The sequence below is a fragment of the Arachis hypogaea genome, chromosome 13 (assembly GCF_003086295.3).
Source record: "Arachis hypogaea cultivar Tifrunner chromosome 13, arahy.Tifrunner.gnm2.J5K5, whole genome shotgun sequence".
Taxonomy (NCBI): Eukaryota; Viridiplantae; Streptophyta; class Magnoliopsida; order Fabales; family Fabaceae; genus Arachis; species Arachis hypogaea.
In genome coordinates this window covers 60,053,443-60,068,115 of record NC_092048.1, presented here as the reverse complement: position 1 = coordinate 60,068,115, position 14,673 = coordinate 60,053,443, and the positions used below count along the sequence as shown (strand labels likewise).

At 41.0% G+C, this 14,673-nt stretch overlaps 1 non-coding gene across 1 annotated transcript; it reads right to left on the bottom strand.

The window, feature by feature from the left end:
- Positions 1 to 4,523: 4,523 nt before the first annotated feature.
- LOC112739842 (small nucleolar RNA R71) lies at positions 4,524 to 4,627 on the bottom strand. The gene has a single exon (XR_003170778.1). It is a non-coding gene; the product is annotated as a small nucleolar RNA R71 (small nucleolar RNA).
- Positions 4,628 to 14,673: the final 10,046 nt, after the last annotated feature.

The following is a 14,673-nucleotide window of genomic DNA, read 5'->3' as shown; positions in this document are numbered from 1 at the left end:
AACTAAAAAGAAAATGAGTCATGGAGAGCAACTAGTCCTAGAAGGTATAACAAGGGAAAGTTAAAGGGTGTTCCTTGAATATCCATAGAACCAAGAGGTAGTAAGAAATAAAGGCCCAAGGCTCTGAGTATCAACTACTGGGATGAAAAAAAAAGAAACACTAAAAAGCTCAAAAAGAATTAAAGATCTTAGTAGATGCTTGTGGTGAAGATGTGTCAAGAAGAGACCTGGGCAAGTAAATTCTTAGGGGTGTCTCAATACCTAGTACCCTAAAACCAACTGGTTTGGGAGTGCTACTTGAAAGCCTAATTAAAGGGTTGTCTTGAGACAAAACACTTAGAGTCGTGGTCAAGAAAGCAAAACAACCCTTACTACTTCAAGGTGACAATCAATAGAGAGGACCCCTAAAGCCTATACCTGAAAGAACCCTCAAGGATCCAAGAGCTTTTCATGACATTAAAACATTCATACATGTGTTCAACACTTAGTTTTACTCTTAGTTGTATTGCAATCATTCAAAGCATAGGCCTCAAGTTATAAATGCTTACTCACATTGATTTGCTTGGGACAAGCAAAGCTTAAGTTTGGTGTTGTGATGACTTGCATCATCTACCCTTCTTTCTTGCATAAAGAAGACCATAAAAGAGCATAAATCTCATTTGATCAGTATAATTCATGCATTATTTGATGAATATTATGGTACACTACTTTGAGATGAGTTGTGCTGAATTTCAGGTGAAGAAGGCATCAAAAATGGGTAGAAGACAAACAAAAAGCTGGGCGTGCAAAACTGCCGTGCCACTTGGGAGTAAACGCCACAAAAATGCACTAGCGTGGCATGCTAGGAGCTAGACGTGGCACGCTAGTACTAAAGTCCAGAGAAGAAGTCCAAGCATGCATGTGGGCGTGGCACGCCAGGGACTGGGCGTGGCACGCTAATACAAAAATCCAGAGAGCAACAATGGAGGACACAAAAGGGGCATGGCACGCCAGGTTGGGCATGACACGCCTAACCCATCAACTACTATGGGCGTGCCACTTGAGCAAAGGGGCGTGGCACGCCAACTCACCATTCCAAGAAGAACCTCCACTATGGCGTGCCACTTGGTATTGAAGGCGTGGCACGCCAGCTCCAAGAAGTCACTTAGGCGTGCCACTTGAGAACCCAAGCGTGGCACGCCAAGCTTGAAGAGTTCACAAATCCATGGGTGTGCCACTTGAACAGCATGGTGTGGAACGCTGGTACAATAATCCAGAGAAGGGGGCTGAAGGCAATTGAAGACTGGGTGTGCCACTTGAAGTCGAAGGCATGGCACGCCAACCTCTCTGATGCCAAGGCATCTTAGGCGAGTTTCACTAGCATTTTTCTGTTAGTTTTAGTTGTTTTATGCACTTTCTTGAGCTTAAAGTAACCAAGAATGGTTAAATGAATAACAAAGCAATGAACCATCCAAACAGTATGATTTTTATGCAAATTTCATGAGTTTTTAGTTATATTACTTGAATGCTATGAATGGAAGATTCTCATGAAAATTTGCAAGACATTGATGCAGTTGTTTGGATGATTTCAGGGAAGAAGAGGCTAGGCAAGGAAGCAACAAAAATCAATAAAGGAAGCTTGAATATCACATGTGGAGTTTAAGTTCCAGTTTAAGCTTAAACTGGAACTTAAACGGCCAAAATCATGAAAGCTGAGAAAAGGGTGAAAGTGGCATTTAACCTCCAGTTTAACCTTAAACTGGAAGTTAAACGCCAGAAATGGGAAATGCACCAGGGAGCCATTTCCACGTTTAAGCTCCAGTTTAACCTTAAACTGGAGCTTAAACGTGTTCGACCAAGTTTTCTCCTCCAAGGTTGCTTTCTCCATTTCCACGTTTAAGCTCCAGTTTAACCTTAAACTGGAGCTTAAACGTGTTCGACCTCTAGGGCTACCTTTCTCCGCTTCCACGTTTAAGCTCCAGTTTAACCTTAAACTGGAGCTTAAACGTGTTCGACACCTCCAGGGCTACCTTTCTCCGCTTCCACGTTTAAGCTCCAGTTTAACCTTAAACTGGAGCTTAAACGTGTTCGACCTCCAGGATGGCTTTCTCTATTTCCACGTTTAAGCTCCAGTTTAACCTTAAACTGGAGCTTAAACGTGTTCGACCTCCAGGGCTGCCTTTCCTATCTCCACGTTTAAGCTTCAGTTTAACCTTAAACTGAAGCTTAAACGTGTTCGACTACGTTACCCTCCAGGGCTGCCTTCTTCCATTTCCACGTTTAAGCTTCAGTTTAACCTTAAACTGAAGCTTAAACGTGCTTCCACAAAAGGCATCACTGGAAGTGTCTGGCGTTTAAGCTGCAGTTTAAGCTTAAACTGCAACTTAAACGCCACTATTGGAAAAAGGTTTCTGGGCCAAAAATATTGCAGTTTAAGTTAGCTTTTGAGCACAAACATTAACTTAAACTTACTCTGGTATGAAACCCAATTGAATATCATGGTTTATGGGATTGGGCCTGAAGGATTGATGAGTCTGGAATTTCAATTTGTTGAGTCATGTGTCATTACTTGATTATCACTAAGTTGGCTCAATGAATGTTACAGAATGTGGATCAGCAGCCTCATCAAGATTATGGATCATAAACCCAAAGCAAAAGGAAAGCAGGGAGAGGCCTCAAAGCCCAAGAAACACAACAGAAGCTCAATATAGAAAGTGTATAAATAGGATAGAATTTAAGTTACGACTACTTGGACCTTTTCATTTTGCTAGTTTTCATACCTTTGTAATTGAACTCAGAGCTATGACTCACTAAACCCCCTTTCATTGGGTTAGGGAGCTCTATTGTAATTCAATGAATCAATAATAGTTTATCTTCTTCTTCAATCTTTTCTCTTGAATTTTGTTAGAAAGCTTCTCGATCTAATTCCATTGGGTAGTTGTCTTGGGAAAGAAACTACCCATAATTGGAATCCTTCGGAACCTTGGGAAAGGAATGGAGGATTCATGCTAGAGAAGCTTTCTCACAGTGAATTGGATTGGGGTTTGGATGGATATTGTGACATGTAATCCTACCAAATTGTGGTTCATGAAACTGTGTGGTATAATCAGTGATCGAGCATCATCTCTTCTTATGAACATTTAAACCAAGGGATTGGGAATTTGTTTGTTTTTAGAGAGAATTGGTGAGCCAAGGGATTGGGATCCAATCATATAAGATTGCCAAGCAAAATTCAATGAACGCATTGGTTGAGGAAGAGATAAACATGTTTTGATTCGGAGATCTCAATATCTCCTATAACCCAATGAATTCCCCATCTCCGATTTCCACTTTCTCTTTACATTCTGCAACTCAATTCATGCAATCACCCCCATTCCCTTTTAATTTCAGCAATTTGGCTTCTGCTCTTTAATTCATGCAATTTAAGATTCCGCCATTTCAATTTCTTGCCATTTACGTTTCCCGCCAATTTTACATTCCGCAATTCTCATCTAATTCTTTATTCCGCTCAACTAGACACACTTCTAATCCGAATTGCTCATTCAACCAATCCTTGTGGGATTCGACCTCACTCTATTGTGAGTTTTTACTTGACGATAACCGGTGCACTTGCCGGAAGGAATTTTGCCGATCGTGCAATTTCCTAAATCGTGGCATAACTAGTTTATGCGCATCAAGTTTATGGCGCCGTTGCCGGGGATTGGTTTTCGATTGACAATTCTCCAATTGGAAGTTAACTAGATTGAGCATTTTTTTTTTGCTTTGTTAATTCAGTTCAAGTTATTTGTTGAATTTTAATTTCTGCACTCTGTTACATGCTTTCTTTCTTTATGCCTTTAAATTCAAGCAACTAACTCACTGACTCACTAACTATTTGAATTAATTCCTCAACTGCTCTAACCATACTCTTCCATTAACCAAGAGTATTTTACTTGTTTGTTGCCTGTGCTGTGTTCTTGTATGACAGGTAGGAGAGGAGAGACATCAACTCCTCCATATACCGAACCAGAGAGGACCCTTCATAGACTTAGAAGGGAAGCAAGAGGGAAGAGAGTACTGGGAGAAGAAGAATCTGAAGGAGAATCTGAGGACAATTTTGAGGAAGCTCTAGATCTCAACATGGAAAGAGAAGTTCATAACCATGGGAGAGCTGATGGAAACAATGCCATTCCCGAGAGGAGGGTTCTTGGTTCATACATAAACCCAACATCTGGGAATTGTGGTAGCAGCATTCAGAAACCACCCATTCAGGCCAACAATTTTGAGCTCAAACCACAGCTAATATCACTTGTGGAGAATCATTGTTCATTTGGTGGGAGTGCTAATGAAGACCCAAACCAACATCTCACAAAATTCCTGAGAATTTGCGACACTGTGAAGTCTAATGGAGTCCAGGAAGATGCCTATAAACTGCTTTTGTTCCCATTTTCACTTAGGGACAAGGCAGCTAAGTGGCTGGAATCATTCCCAAGGGGAGCCTAACAACATGGGACGAGGTGGAAAGCAAGTTTCTGGCACGTTTCTACCCCCCACAAAAGGTCAATAGGCTTCGATCTGAGGTTCAGACTTTTAGACAACAAGATGGTGAAACTCTCTACGAGGCATGGAAGAGGTTCAAGGATTTGACAAGGAAATGCCCACCAGACATGTTCCATGACTGGGTGCAATTGCATATTTTCTATGATGGACTTTCTTATGAATCAAGGAAGGCTGTGGACCATTCATCAGGAGGTTCATTGAACAGGAAAAAGACTGTGGAAGAAGCCATTGAAGTGATTGAGGCAGTGGCTGAGAATGAGTACTACTATGCATCAGAGAGACACAACACTAAGGGAGTCATGGAGCTGAACCATGTTGATACAATTCTAGCCCAAAACAAGGTGTTTGCCAAGCAACTAGCAGAGCTCACCAGGAAATTAGAAACAAAGCAAGTGGCTGCAATACACACACAAGATCAAGAGGAAGAAAGCACTGAAGGAGGTGATTGGGAAGAGGCCAATTATGTAGGAAATCAACAAAGGCAACCATATGATCCACATTCCAACACTTACAACCCAGGCTGGAAAAACCACCCAAACTTTGGGTGGGGAAACCAGCAAAACCAACATAACAAGTCCACATACCAAAACCCCAACCAAAGATCATACCAAGCCACACAAAACACTTACTCCCAACCATCATATCAAGGCCAAAATAATCGACCTACCCAACCTAATCCGAACCAACAATTTCAAGATCAATTAAACAGGATAGAAGGAATGCTTGCAACCATGGGTCAAGACATAACCGAATTGAAAGCTTTTAAGGAAGAAGTAATTTCCAACTTGCAAAACCAAGGAGCTGCCATCCAGAAGTTAGAAAATCAAATTGGGTATTTGTATAAGCAAATCCCTGGGCCAAGTGTTTCTCATGCTGCCAAGGCTATTGCAAGGGAAGAATGTAAAGCCATAACCCTCAGAAGTGGAAAAAAGCTAAAGGAGATCTCAAGTGAACCCACAGAGGATGAAGCAAAGGAAAATGTGAGAGACAAGGAACAGGGACAATCCTTTACACCGTCTGCAACAAGAGAAAAAGAAAAAGAGGTCCTGAAGCCGTATACACCCAAAGTACCATATCCTCAACGTTTGATGAAAGGTGAAAAGGATGGCCAATTCTCCAGATTTTTGGAGATTTTCAAGAAGCTTCAAATCAACATTCCATTTGCTGAGGCAATAGAGCAAATGCCACTCTATGCAAAATTCTTAAAGGAATTAATGACCAAAAAGAGAAGCTGGAGAAATGAGGAAACTGTGTTGTTGACTGAAGAATGCAGTGCCATCATTCAACACAAATTGCCTCAGAAACTGAAGGATCCAGGCAGTTTTCAAATCCCCTGCATCATAGGAGAAGTCATGGTGGAGAAGGCCTTGTGTGACTTAGGGGCCAGTATCAATTTGATGTCTCTAACAATGATGAGAAGAATGGAGATTGAGGAAGCCAAACCAACAAGAATGGCCCTCCAATTGGCAGATCGAACCTTTAAATTCCCTCTTGGGATAGTTGAGGATTTGTTGGTAAAAGTGGGAGATTTCATATTCCCTGCCGATTTTGTGGTATTAGATATGGAGGAAGAAGCCAAAGCTTCAATAATTCTGGGAAGACCCTTCCTGGCTACTGCAAGAGCCATCATAGATGTCCAAAAGGGTGAGCTCATTCTTAGACTGCATGATGAGCAATTGGTGTTTAACGTATTCAAGGCAATGAGCTATCCATCAGAATCACTAAAGGAATGCATGAGGGTGGATGTAGTGGACATTACAGTACAAGAAACCTTTGAGGAAACAACAAAGGAAGTGGCAGAGGAGGAGTTCACCAAGGATATTGAAGATAGTGACATCAAGGCTGCTGAAACAACCATGCCAAGCATGCCAGATAGAGTGAAAGAAGAGAAGGAAGCACCAAAACCTGAGCTCAAAGCATTGCCCCCTAATCTCAAGTATGCATACTTGGGTAGTAATGAGAGCTATCCTGTTATCATTAGCGCTGCCCTGAGCCAAGAACAAGAAGAAAAATTGATCAATGTGCTACAAACTCATCAAGACGCCATTGGATGGACCCTAGCTGATTTGAAGGGGATAAGTTCATCCATATGCATGCATAAAATCTTGTTAGAAGAGGATGCTAGACCCTACATTCAAGCTCAGAGAAGATTGAATCCCGTCATGAAAGAAGTGGTACAAAAGGAGGTCATGAAGTTATGGCAGGCAGGGGTAATCTACCCCATTTCTGATAGCCCATGGGTTAGTCCCATCCATGTAGTGCCCAAGAAAGGTGGCATAACTGTGGTGCCAAATGAGAGGAACGAACTCATACCCACAAGAACTGTCACTGGGTGGAGGATGTGCATAGACTACAGGAAGCTTAATGAAGCCACCAGAAAAGATCATTTCCCACTCCCATTCATGGATCAGATGCTTGAAAGGCTTGCAGGACATGCTTACTATTGCTTTCTGGATGGATACTCAGGCTATAATCAGATAGTAGTTGATCCTAGAGATCAAGAGAAAACATCATTTGTTTGTCCATATGGAGTTTTTGCTTATAGACGCATGCCCTTTGGATTGTGTAATGCACCTGCCACTTTCCAAAGATGCATGATGTCCATCTTTTCGGACATGATTGAAAAATTTATTGAGGTTTTCATGGATGATTTTTCTGTGTTTGGAGATTCTTTTCCTAGCTGCCTACACCACCTTGCCTTGGTGCTTAAGAGATGCCAAGAGACCAACCTAGTATTAAACTGGGAAAAGTGTCATTTCATGGTCACAGAAGGAATAGTCCTTGGCCACAAAATCTCGAATAGAGGCATTGAGGTGGACAGAGCTAAGGTGGAACTCATTGAAAAATTACCTCCACCAAGTAATGTCAAGGCAATTAGAAGTTTTTTGGGACACGCTGGCTTTTACAGAAGGTTTATTAGAGTCTTTTCTAAAATAGCCAAACCTTTGAGTAACTTGCTCGTCTCTGATACACCCTTTGTATTTGATAAAAATTGCATGATAGCCTATGAACTTTTGAAGCAAAAACTTTCCTCTACACCTATCATTGCCCCACCTGATTGGAACTTACCTTTTGAACTGATGTGTGATGCATCAAACCTTGCTGTTGGGGCAGTGTTAGGACAAAGGAAAGACAATTTGATACATGTGATTTATTATGCCAGTAAAGTCTTGAATGATAACCAAAGGAATTACACAACCACTGAAAAAGAACTCTTGGCAATAGTCTTTGCATTTGACAAATTTAGATCTTATCTCATTGGATCTAAAGTCATTATTTTCACTGATCATTCAGCTTTAAAATACTTACTTGCTAAACAAGAATCCAAACCAAGACTTATTAGATGGGTTCTTTTGTTGCAGGAATTTGACATTGAAATCAAAGACAAGAAGGGTGTAGAGAACAAGGTGGCAGACCATTTATCAAGGATACCATGTGAAGAAGGAAGCGCACAAAGCACACATATAAATGAGTGCTTTCCTGATGAACAACTCATGGTAATTCACAAAGCACCCTGGTTTGCAGACATAGCGAACTTCAAGGCGACTGGGAGTTTGCCGTTGGAATTTAACAAGCATCAAAGGAAGAAATTGGTAAATGATGCCAAATACTTCATCTGGGACGAACCATACTTGTTCAAAAAATGTTCGGATGGCATACTCAGAAGATGCATATCAGAGGAAGAAGGAAGGGAAGTCTTATGGGACTGCCATGGCTCCACTTATGGAGGACATTTTGTAGGAGAAAGAACAGCAGCTAAGGTGTTGCAGTGTGGTTTTTATTGGCCCACTATCTTCAAAGATGCAAAGGAACTAGTGAAGCACTGCCATGAATGCCAGAAAGCGGGGAACCTGCCAAGAAGAAATGAAATGCCACAACAATTCATTCTGGAACTTGAATTGTTTGATGTATGGGGGATAGATTTCATGGGACCCTTCCCCACCTCATACTCAAATAATTACATCCTTGTGGCAGTAGACTATGTCTCCAAATGGGTTGAAGCAATAGCAACTCCAACCAATGATAATAAGGTAGTCATGAATTTCCTCAGAAAACACATTTTTTGCCGTTTTGGGGTTCCAAGAACAATCATCAGTGATGGAGGAAGCCACTTCTGCAACAAACCATTAGAGGCATTGCTTCTAAAATATGGAGTCAAACACAAGGTAGCCACACCATACCATCCACAGACAAGTGGGCAAGCCGAAATATCTAATAGGGAACTCAAAAGAATCCTGGAAAAGACTGTGGGAACTTCAAGGAAGGACTGGTCGATTAAGCTAGATGATGCTCTTTGGGCATATAGGACAGCTTTCAAGACACCAATTGGAATGTCTCCTTACCAACTAGTATATGGAAAAGCTTGCCATTTGCCACTGGAGTTGGAGCACAAGGCATTCTGGGCCTTGAAACTCTTGAACTTGGACAGCAAAGCTGCTGGAGAAAGAAGGATGTTGCAAATTCAAGAGTTGGAAGAATTCAGAGCTGAAGCTTATGAGAATGCCAAAATTTACAAAGAAAGAGCAAAGAAGAAGCATGACAGCAACATAGCCCCAAGGAAATTTGAGGAGGGACAAAAAGTATTGCTCTACAATTCTAGGCTGAAGCTATTTCCAGGGAAGCTAAAATCAAGGTGGTCTGGACCATTCCTTATCACCAAAGTCTCCCAATATGGACAAATAGAAATCATGGAAGAAAAGTCACAATGAACCTTCACGGTGAATGGTCAAAGACTCAAACATTACTTGGGAGATGTGGAGGAGAAGGACAAAGTTAAATATCACCTCAACTGAGGCAGCTGACCGTCAAGCTAATGACGTTAAAGAAGCGCTTGTTGGGAGGCAACCCAACCTGAGGTAATACTACCTTGCTGTTTCTTTTATTTGTTTCAATAAAAAGGTGAAGTAGTTTCTGTGCATTGCAAGGAATTAAGTTTGGTGTTTCACACCAAACAATGAATTCGTGGATCAATAATTCAAAGGGGAATGTGTGACTCCAAGTTTGGTGTTCCACCACACAGATTAACTGAACACAACAACCTTTGAATTATATGAAAGGAACAACCATTCTAAGCAATCATAGAAATGCTTAAAATCCTTAGTAGCAACTTCATTCCAAGGAGAATTCAAGGACTCAAAGAGCAGAGGAGTAAGTAGAAGACTAAGTTTGGTGTTCACACACCAACTTAAGACTCAGACACTTACCCATATATAGTTAAGCTAACCACTCAAGTGCTTGAGAAGCAAGCAACTTCATCACTCTTTGCAGGAAAGGAAACGAGGATCTTAGAAAGAGCATGAAACAACAACTAGGAGAAGAAGGAGAAATCAAATTGTTTCCTGGCAACAAAGAGAAAACAAGGAATTTCACAAGGTGGTATTGTTCCTTGACAATTCTTTAAAAAGGGCAAACAAAAGCATGCTTGTTCTGATTTAAACTGTAATTGTTGAATCTTTCTGGAATGTGAAGTTTTTAGTATGAGTGTCTGTTTATTGCTTTGAATAAAGTGAATGCCTAGATGTTTGGATATAACTTCACCTTCTTAAACAAATACTTGCCATGCTTGTTCTGTTTCCAAAAATTAAAAGAAAAGTTTGAACAAAAGTAGCTTGGCTCAATTAGTGACAAATCAAGTAGAATTAAGTGGTGGTATGCATGCTTGATTGTTTAGTCAGATCACTGGAAATAGAGTGTAGAATTATCATTTTTTGTGTAGAAATTGAAAACTGTCTATGGATCTTGATGAATAAATGTCTTTGGCTATGAAAAAGAAAGAAAAAGAAGAAGAAAAAGCCACTGAAAAAGGGCAACCAAAAAGCAAAAAAAAATTGAGAAAATAAGCTAGGCACCAATGGTTCGAACTTCTGAGACAAATGCCTGTGGTGTTTATGTATTAAGGATATGCTTGGATGAATAGGTTCTGAGGAGTGTTTCAACACTTGGTAACTTGGGTTAACTAACCCGGGATTATCAACCAAAAGTCCATTATCAAGAGCAACCTAAATACAAAACATTTAGTCACACAAAGAGGTGCTGGGCACCAATGTCTCAAGAAGAAATGTGAACTAAAATGCCTGCAGTGGATATGCGTAGTGCACTGATAAGAAAAAGAAAATGCCAAAGGCTTGTGCAACACGTGACACTAAGCAAACAAGGAGCAAAGGAGCTCAAAGAAAAAGAAAAGAAAAACAAAGAAGAGAAAAGTGCCAAGGACATAAGAATAACAAGAGGCCATAGCAGTGTTTGATGAATGCAATGAAAAAGTGATAATCTTACCTGATAAGAATGAAAAAGTGATACTGCAACTTTCTGCATAAAACCCTTCTGATGAACTTCAAGTGCTTACTAATATAGCCAATGTAATTGCTTTCTGTTTCATACTTTCTTCTCAAATAACTCAGGACTTGCTTAGGGACAAGCAAGTATTAAGTTTGGTGTTGTGATGCCAAGGCATCTTAGGCGAGTTTCACTAGCATTTTTCTGTTAGTTTTAGTTGTTTTATGCACTTTCTTGAGCTTAAAGTAACCAAGAATGGTTAAATGAATAACAAAGCAATGAACCATCCAAACAGTATGATTTTTATGCAAATTTCATGAGTTTTTAGTTATATTACTTGAATGCTATGAATGGAAGATTCTCATGAAAATTTGCAAGACTTTGATGCAGTTGTTTGGATGATTTCAGGGAAGAAGAGGCTAGGCAAGGAAGCAACAAAAATCAATAAAGGAAGCTTGAATATCACATGTGGAGTTTAAGTTCCAGTTTAAGCTTAAACTGGAACTTAAACGGCCAAAATCATGAAAGCTGAGAAAAGGGTGAAAGTGGCGTTTAACCTCCAGTTTAACCTTAAACTGGAAGTTAAACGCCAGAAATGGGAAATGCACCAGGGAGCCATTTCCACGTTTAAGCTCCAGTTTAACCTTAAACTGGAGCTTAAACGTGTTCGACCAAGTTTTCTCCTCCAGGGTTGCTTTCTCCATTTCCACGTTTAAGCTCCAGTTTAACCTTAAACTGGAGCTTAAACGTGTTCGACCTCCAGGGCTACCTTTCTCCGCTTCCACGTTTAAGCTCCAGTTTAACCTTAAACTGGAGCTTAAACGTGTTCGACACCTCCAGGGCTACCTTTCTCCGCTTCCACGTTTAAGCTCCAGTTTAACCTTAAACTGGAGCTTAAACGTGTTCGACCTCCAGGATGGCTTTCTCTATTTCCACGTTTAAGCTCCAGTTTAACCTTAAACTGGAGCTTAAACGTGTTCGACCTCCAGGGCTGCCTTTCCTATCTCCACGTTTAAGCTTCAGTTTAACCTTAAACTGAAGCTTAAACGTGTTCGACTACGTTACCCTCCAGGGCTGCCTTCTTCCATTTCCACGTTTAAGCTTCAGTTTAACCTTAAACTGAAGCTTAAACGTGCTTCCACAAAAGGCATCACTGGAAGTGTCTGGCGTTTAAGCTGCAGTTTAAGCTTAAACTGCAACTTAAACGCCACTATTGGAAAAGGTTTCTGGGCCAAAAATATTGCAGTTTAAGTTAGCTTTTGAGCACAAACATTAACTTAAACTTACTCTGGTATGAAACCCAATTGAATATCATGGTTTATGGGATTGGGCCTGAAGGATTGATGAGTCTGGAATTTCAATTTGTTGAGTCATGTGTCATTACTTGATTATCACTAAGTTGGCTCAATGAATGTTACAGAATGTGGATCAGCAGCCTCATCAAGATTATGGATCATAAACCCAAAGCAAAAGGAAAGCAGGGAGAGGCCTCAAAGCCCAAGAAACACAACAGAAGCTCAATATAGAAAGTGTATAAATAGGATAGAATTTAAGTTACGACTACTTGGACCTTTTCATTTTGCTAGTTTTCATACCTTTGTAATTGAACTCAGAGCTATGACTCACTAAACCCCCTTTCATTGGGTTAGGGAGCTCTATTGTAATTCAATGAATCAATAATAGTTTATCTTCTTCTTCAATCTTTTCTCTTGAATTTTGTTAGAAAGCTTCTCGATCTAATTCCATTGGGTAGTTGTCTTGGGAAAGAAACTACCCATAATTGGAATCCTTCGGAACCTTAGGAAAGGAATGGAGGATTCATGCTAGAGAAGCTTTCTCACAGTGAATTGGATTGGGGTTTGGATGGATATTGTGACATGTAATCCTACCAAATTGTGGTTCATGAAACTGTGTGGTATAATCAGTGATCGAGCATCATCTCTTCTTATGAACATTTAAACCAAGGGATTGGGAATTTGTTTGTTTTTAGAGAGAATTGGTGAGCCAAGGGATTGGGATCCAATCATATAAGATTGCCAAGCAAAATTCAATGAACGCATTGGTTGAGGAAGAGATAAACATGTTTTGATTCGGAGATCTCAATATCTCCTATAACCCAATGAATTCCCCATCTCCGATTTCCACTTTCTCTTTACATTCTGCAACTCAATTCATGCAATCACCCCCATTCCCTTTTAATTTCAGCAATTTGGCTTCTTCTCTTTAATTCATGCAATTTAAGATTCCGCCATTTCAATTTCTTGCCATTTACGTTTCCCGCCAATTTTACATTCCGCAATTCTCATCTAATTCTTGATTCCACTCAACTAGACACACTTCTAATCCGAATTGCTCATTCAACCAATCCTTGTGGGATTCGACCTCACTCTATTGTGAGTTTTTACTTGACGATAACCGGTGCACTTGCCGGAAGGAATTTTGCCGATCGTGCAATTTCCTGAATCGTGGCATAACTAGTTTATGCGCATCACTCTCAACCTCACTTAGGCGTGCCACTTGAGCAACCAGGCGTGGCACGCCAATGCACAAAGATAACAAAAGCAAGGACTGGGCATGCCACTTGGTGTCGAAGGCGTGGCACGCCAACCCAAGCATGTCACTATGGCGTGCCACTTGAAGGCTGAGGCGTGGCACGCCAACTACTGGAACCAAGACAAGATCATGGGCGTGGCACGCCAACCTTTAGGCGTGGCACGCTGGTATAAGTTTCCAGAGAGGATGAAAGAGGCCAATTACATGGGGCGTGCCAGTTGGTATCGAAGGCGTGGCACGCCACTCACTATTCTTCACTTAGGCGTGCCACTTGAATCCCAGGCGTGGCACGCCAGTGCCATTCAGAGAGCAAAGAAGCATTGGGGCGTGCCACTTGAGTTCGTGGCGTGGCACGCCAAACAGAGGAACCACTCACTCATAAAGGGGCGTGGCACGCCAGACCCTGGGCGTGCCATGCTAGTGCAACTTTCCAGAGAAGCTTAGCCAAGCATAGAGCAAGGGCGTGGCACGCTAGACCCTGGGCGTGCCACGCTAGTTCAAGCTTCCAGAGGCAAAAAGAAGTGGAAAAGGCAAAGGGCATGCCAATTGAGTTCAAAGGCGTGGCACGCCAACACAAGAATTCCACTATGGCGTGCCACTTGAAGGGCTAGGCGTGCACGCCAAGCTAAAAGCAAAGAGCACGTGACACACCATTAGAGTGCCAATCACACGCCAGCTGGGAGATCACACTTATTGAGCTTCTTTTCCCTCCAAAATGTAATTTTTCTTTTTCACTTTTGTAATTCTTTTATTTTCCTAGGAGTAGTATAAATACCCCCAAGGAGTATTGAAGAAGGGGGTTAAGCTGTCAGTTTTAGATCCCCTTTTACACTTTACTTTTGAGTATTTTTTGAGCTATGAGTAGCTAACTTCCCTCTCATTGAGAGAGGGAGCTCTGTTGTACTTGATGGATTGATAATAGTGAAATTCTTCTTCTCTTCATCTTCTCTTTGATTTGCTAGAAGGAATTTCGTTCTTAATGCTTAAGTGTTTAATTATCTTGGAAAAGAGATTGAATGCAATGGGTTTCATGGAAACCTTAGGAAAGGAAACATGAAACCATGCTTGAAATCCCTTCTCACATTTGAGTAGAATCTGGGTTTTGGTGTTTGGATATATGACATATAATCCTCCCTCTACTTGGACCTATAATGGTGTGTGGTATAATCAGGGACCAAGCATATCTCTCTTCATGAGCAATTAGACCAAGGAATTGGCTATTGATCAAGATCTGAGAGATTGAGTCACCAAGGGATCAATCAATCATGATTGCCAAGAGGTCAATGAGTTGCATGATTGAAGAGGATATAAGCTAGATTTGATCCG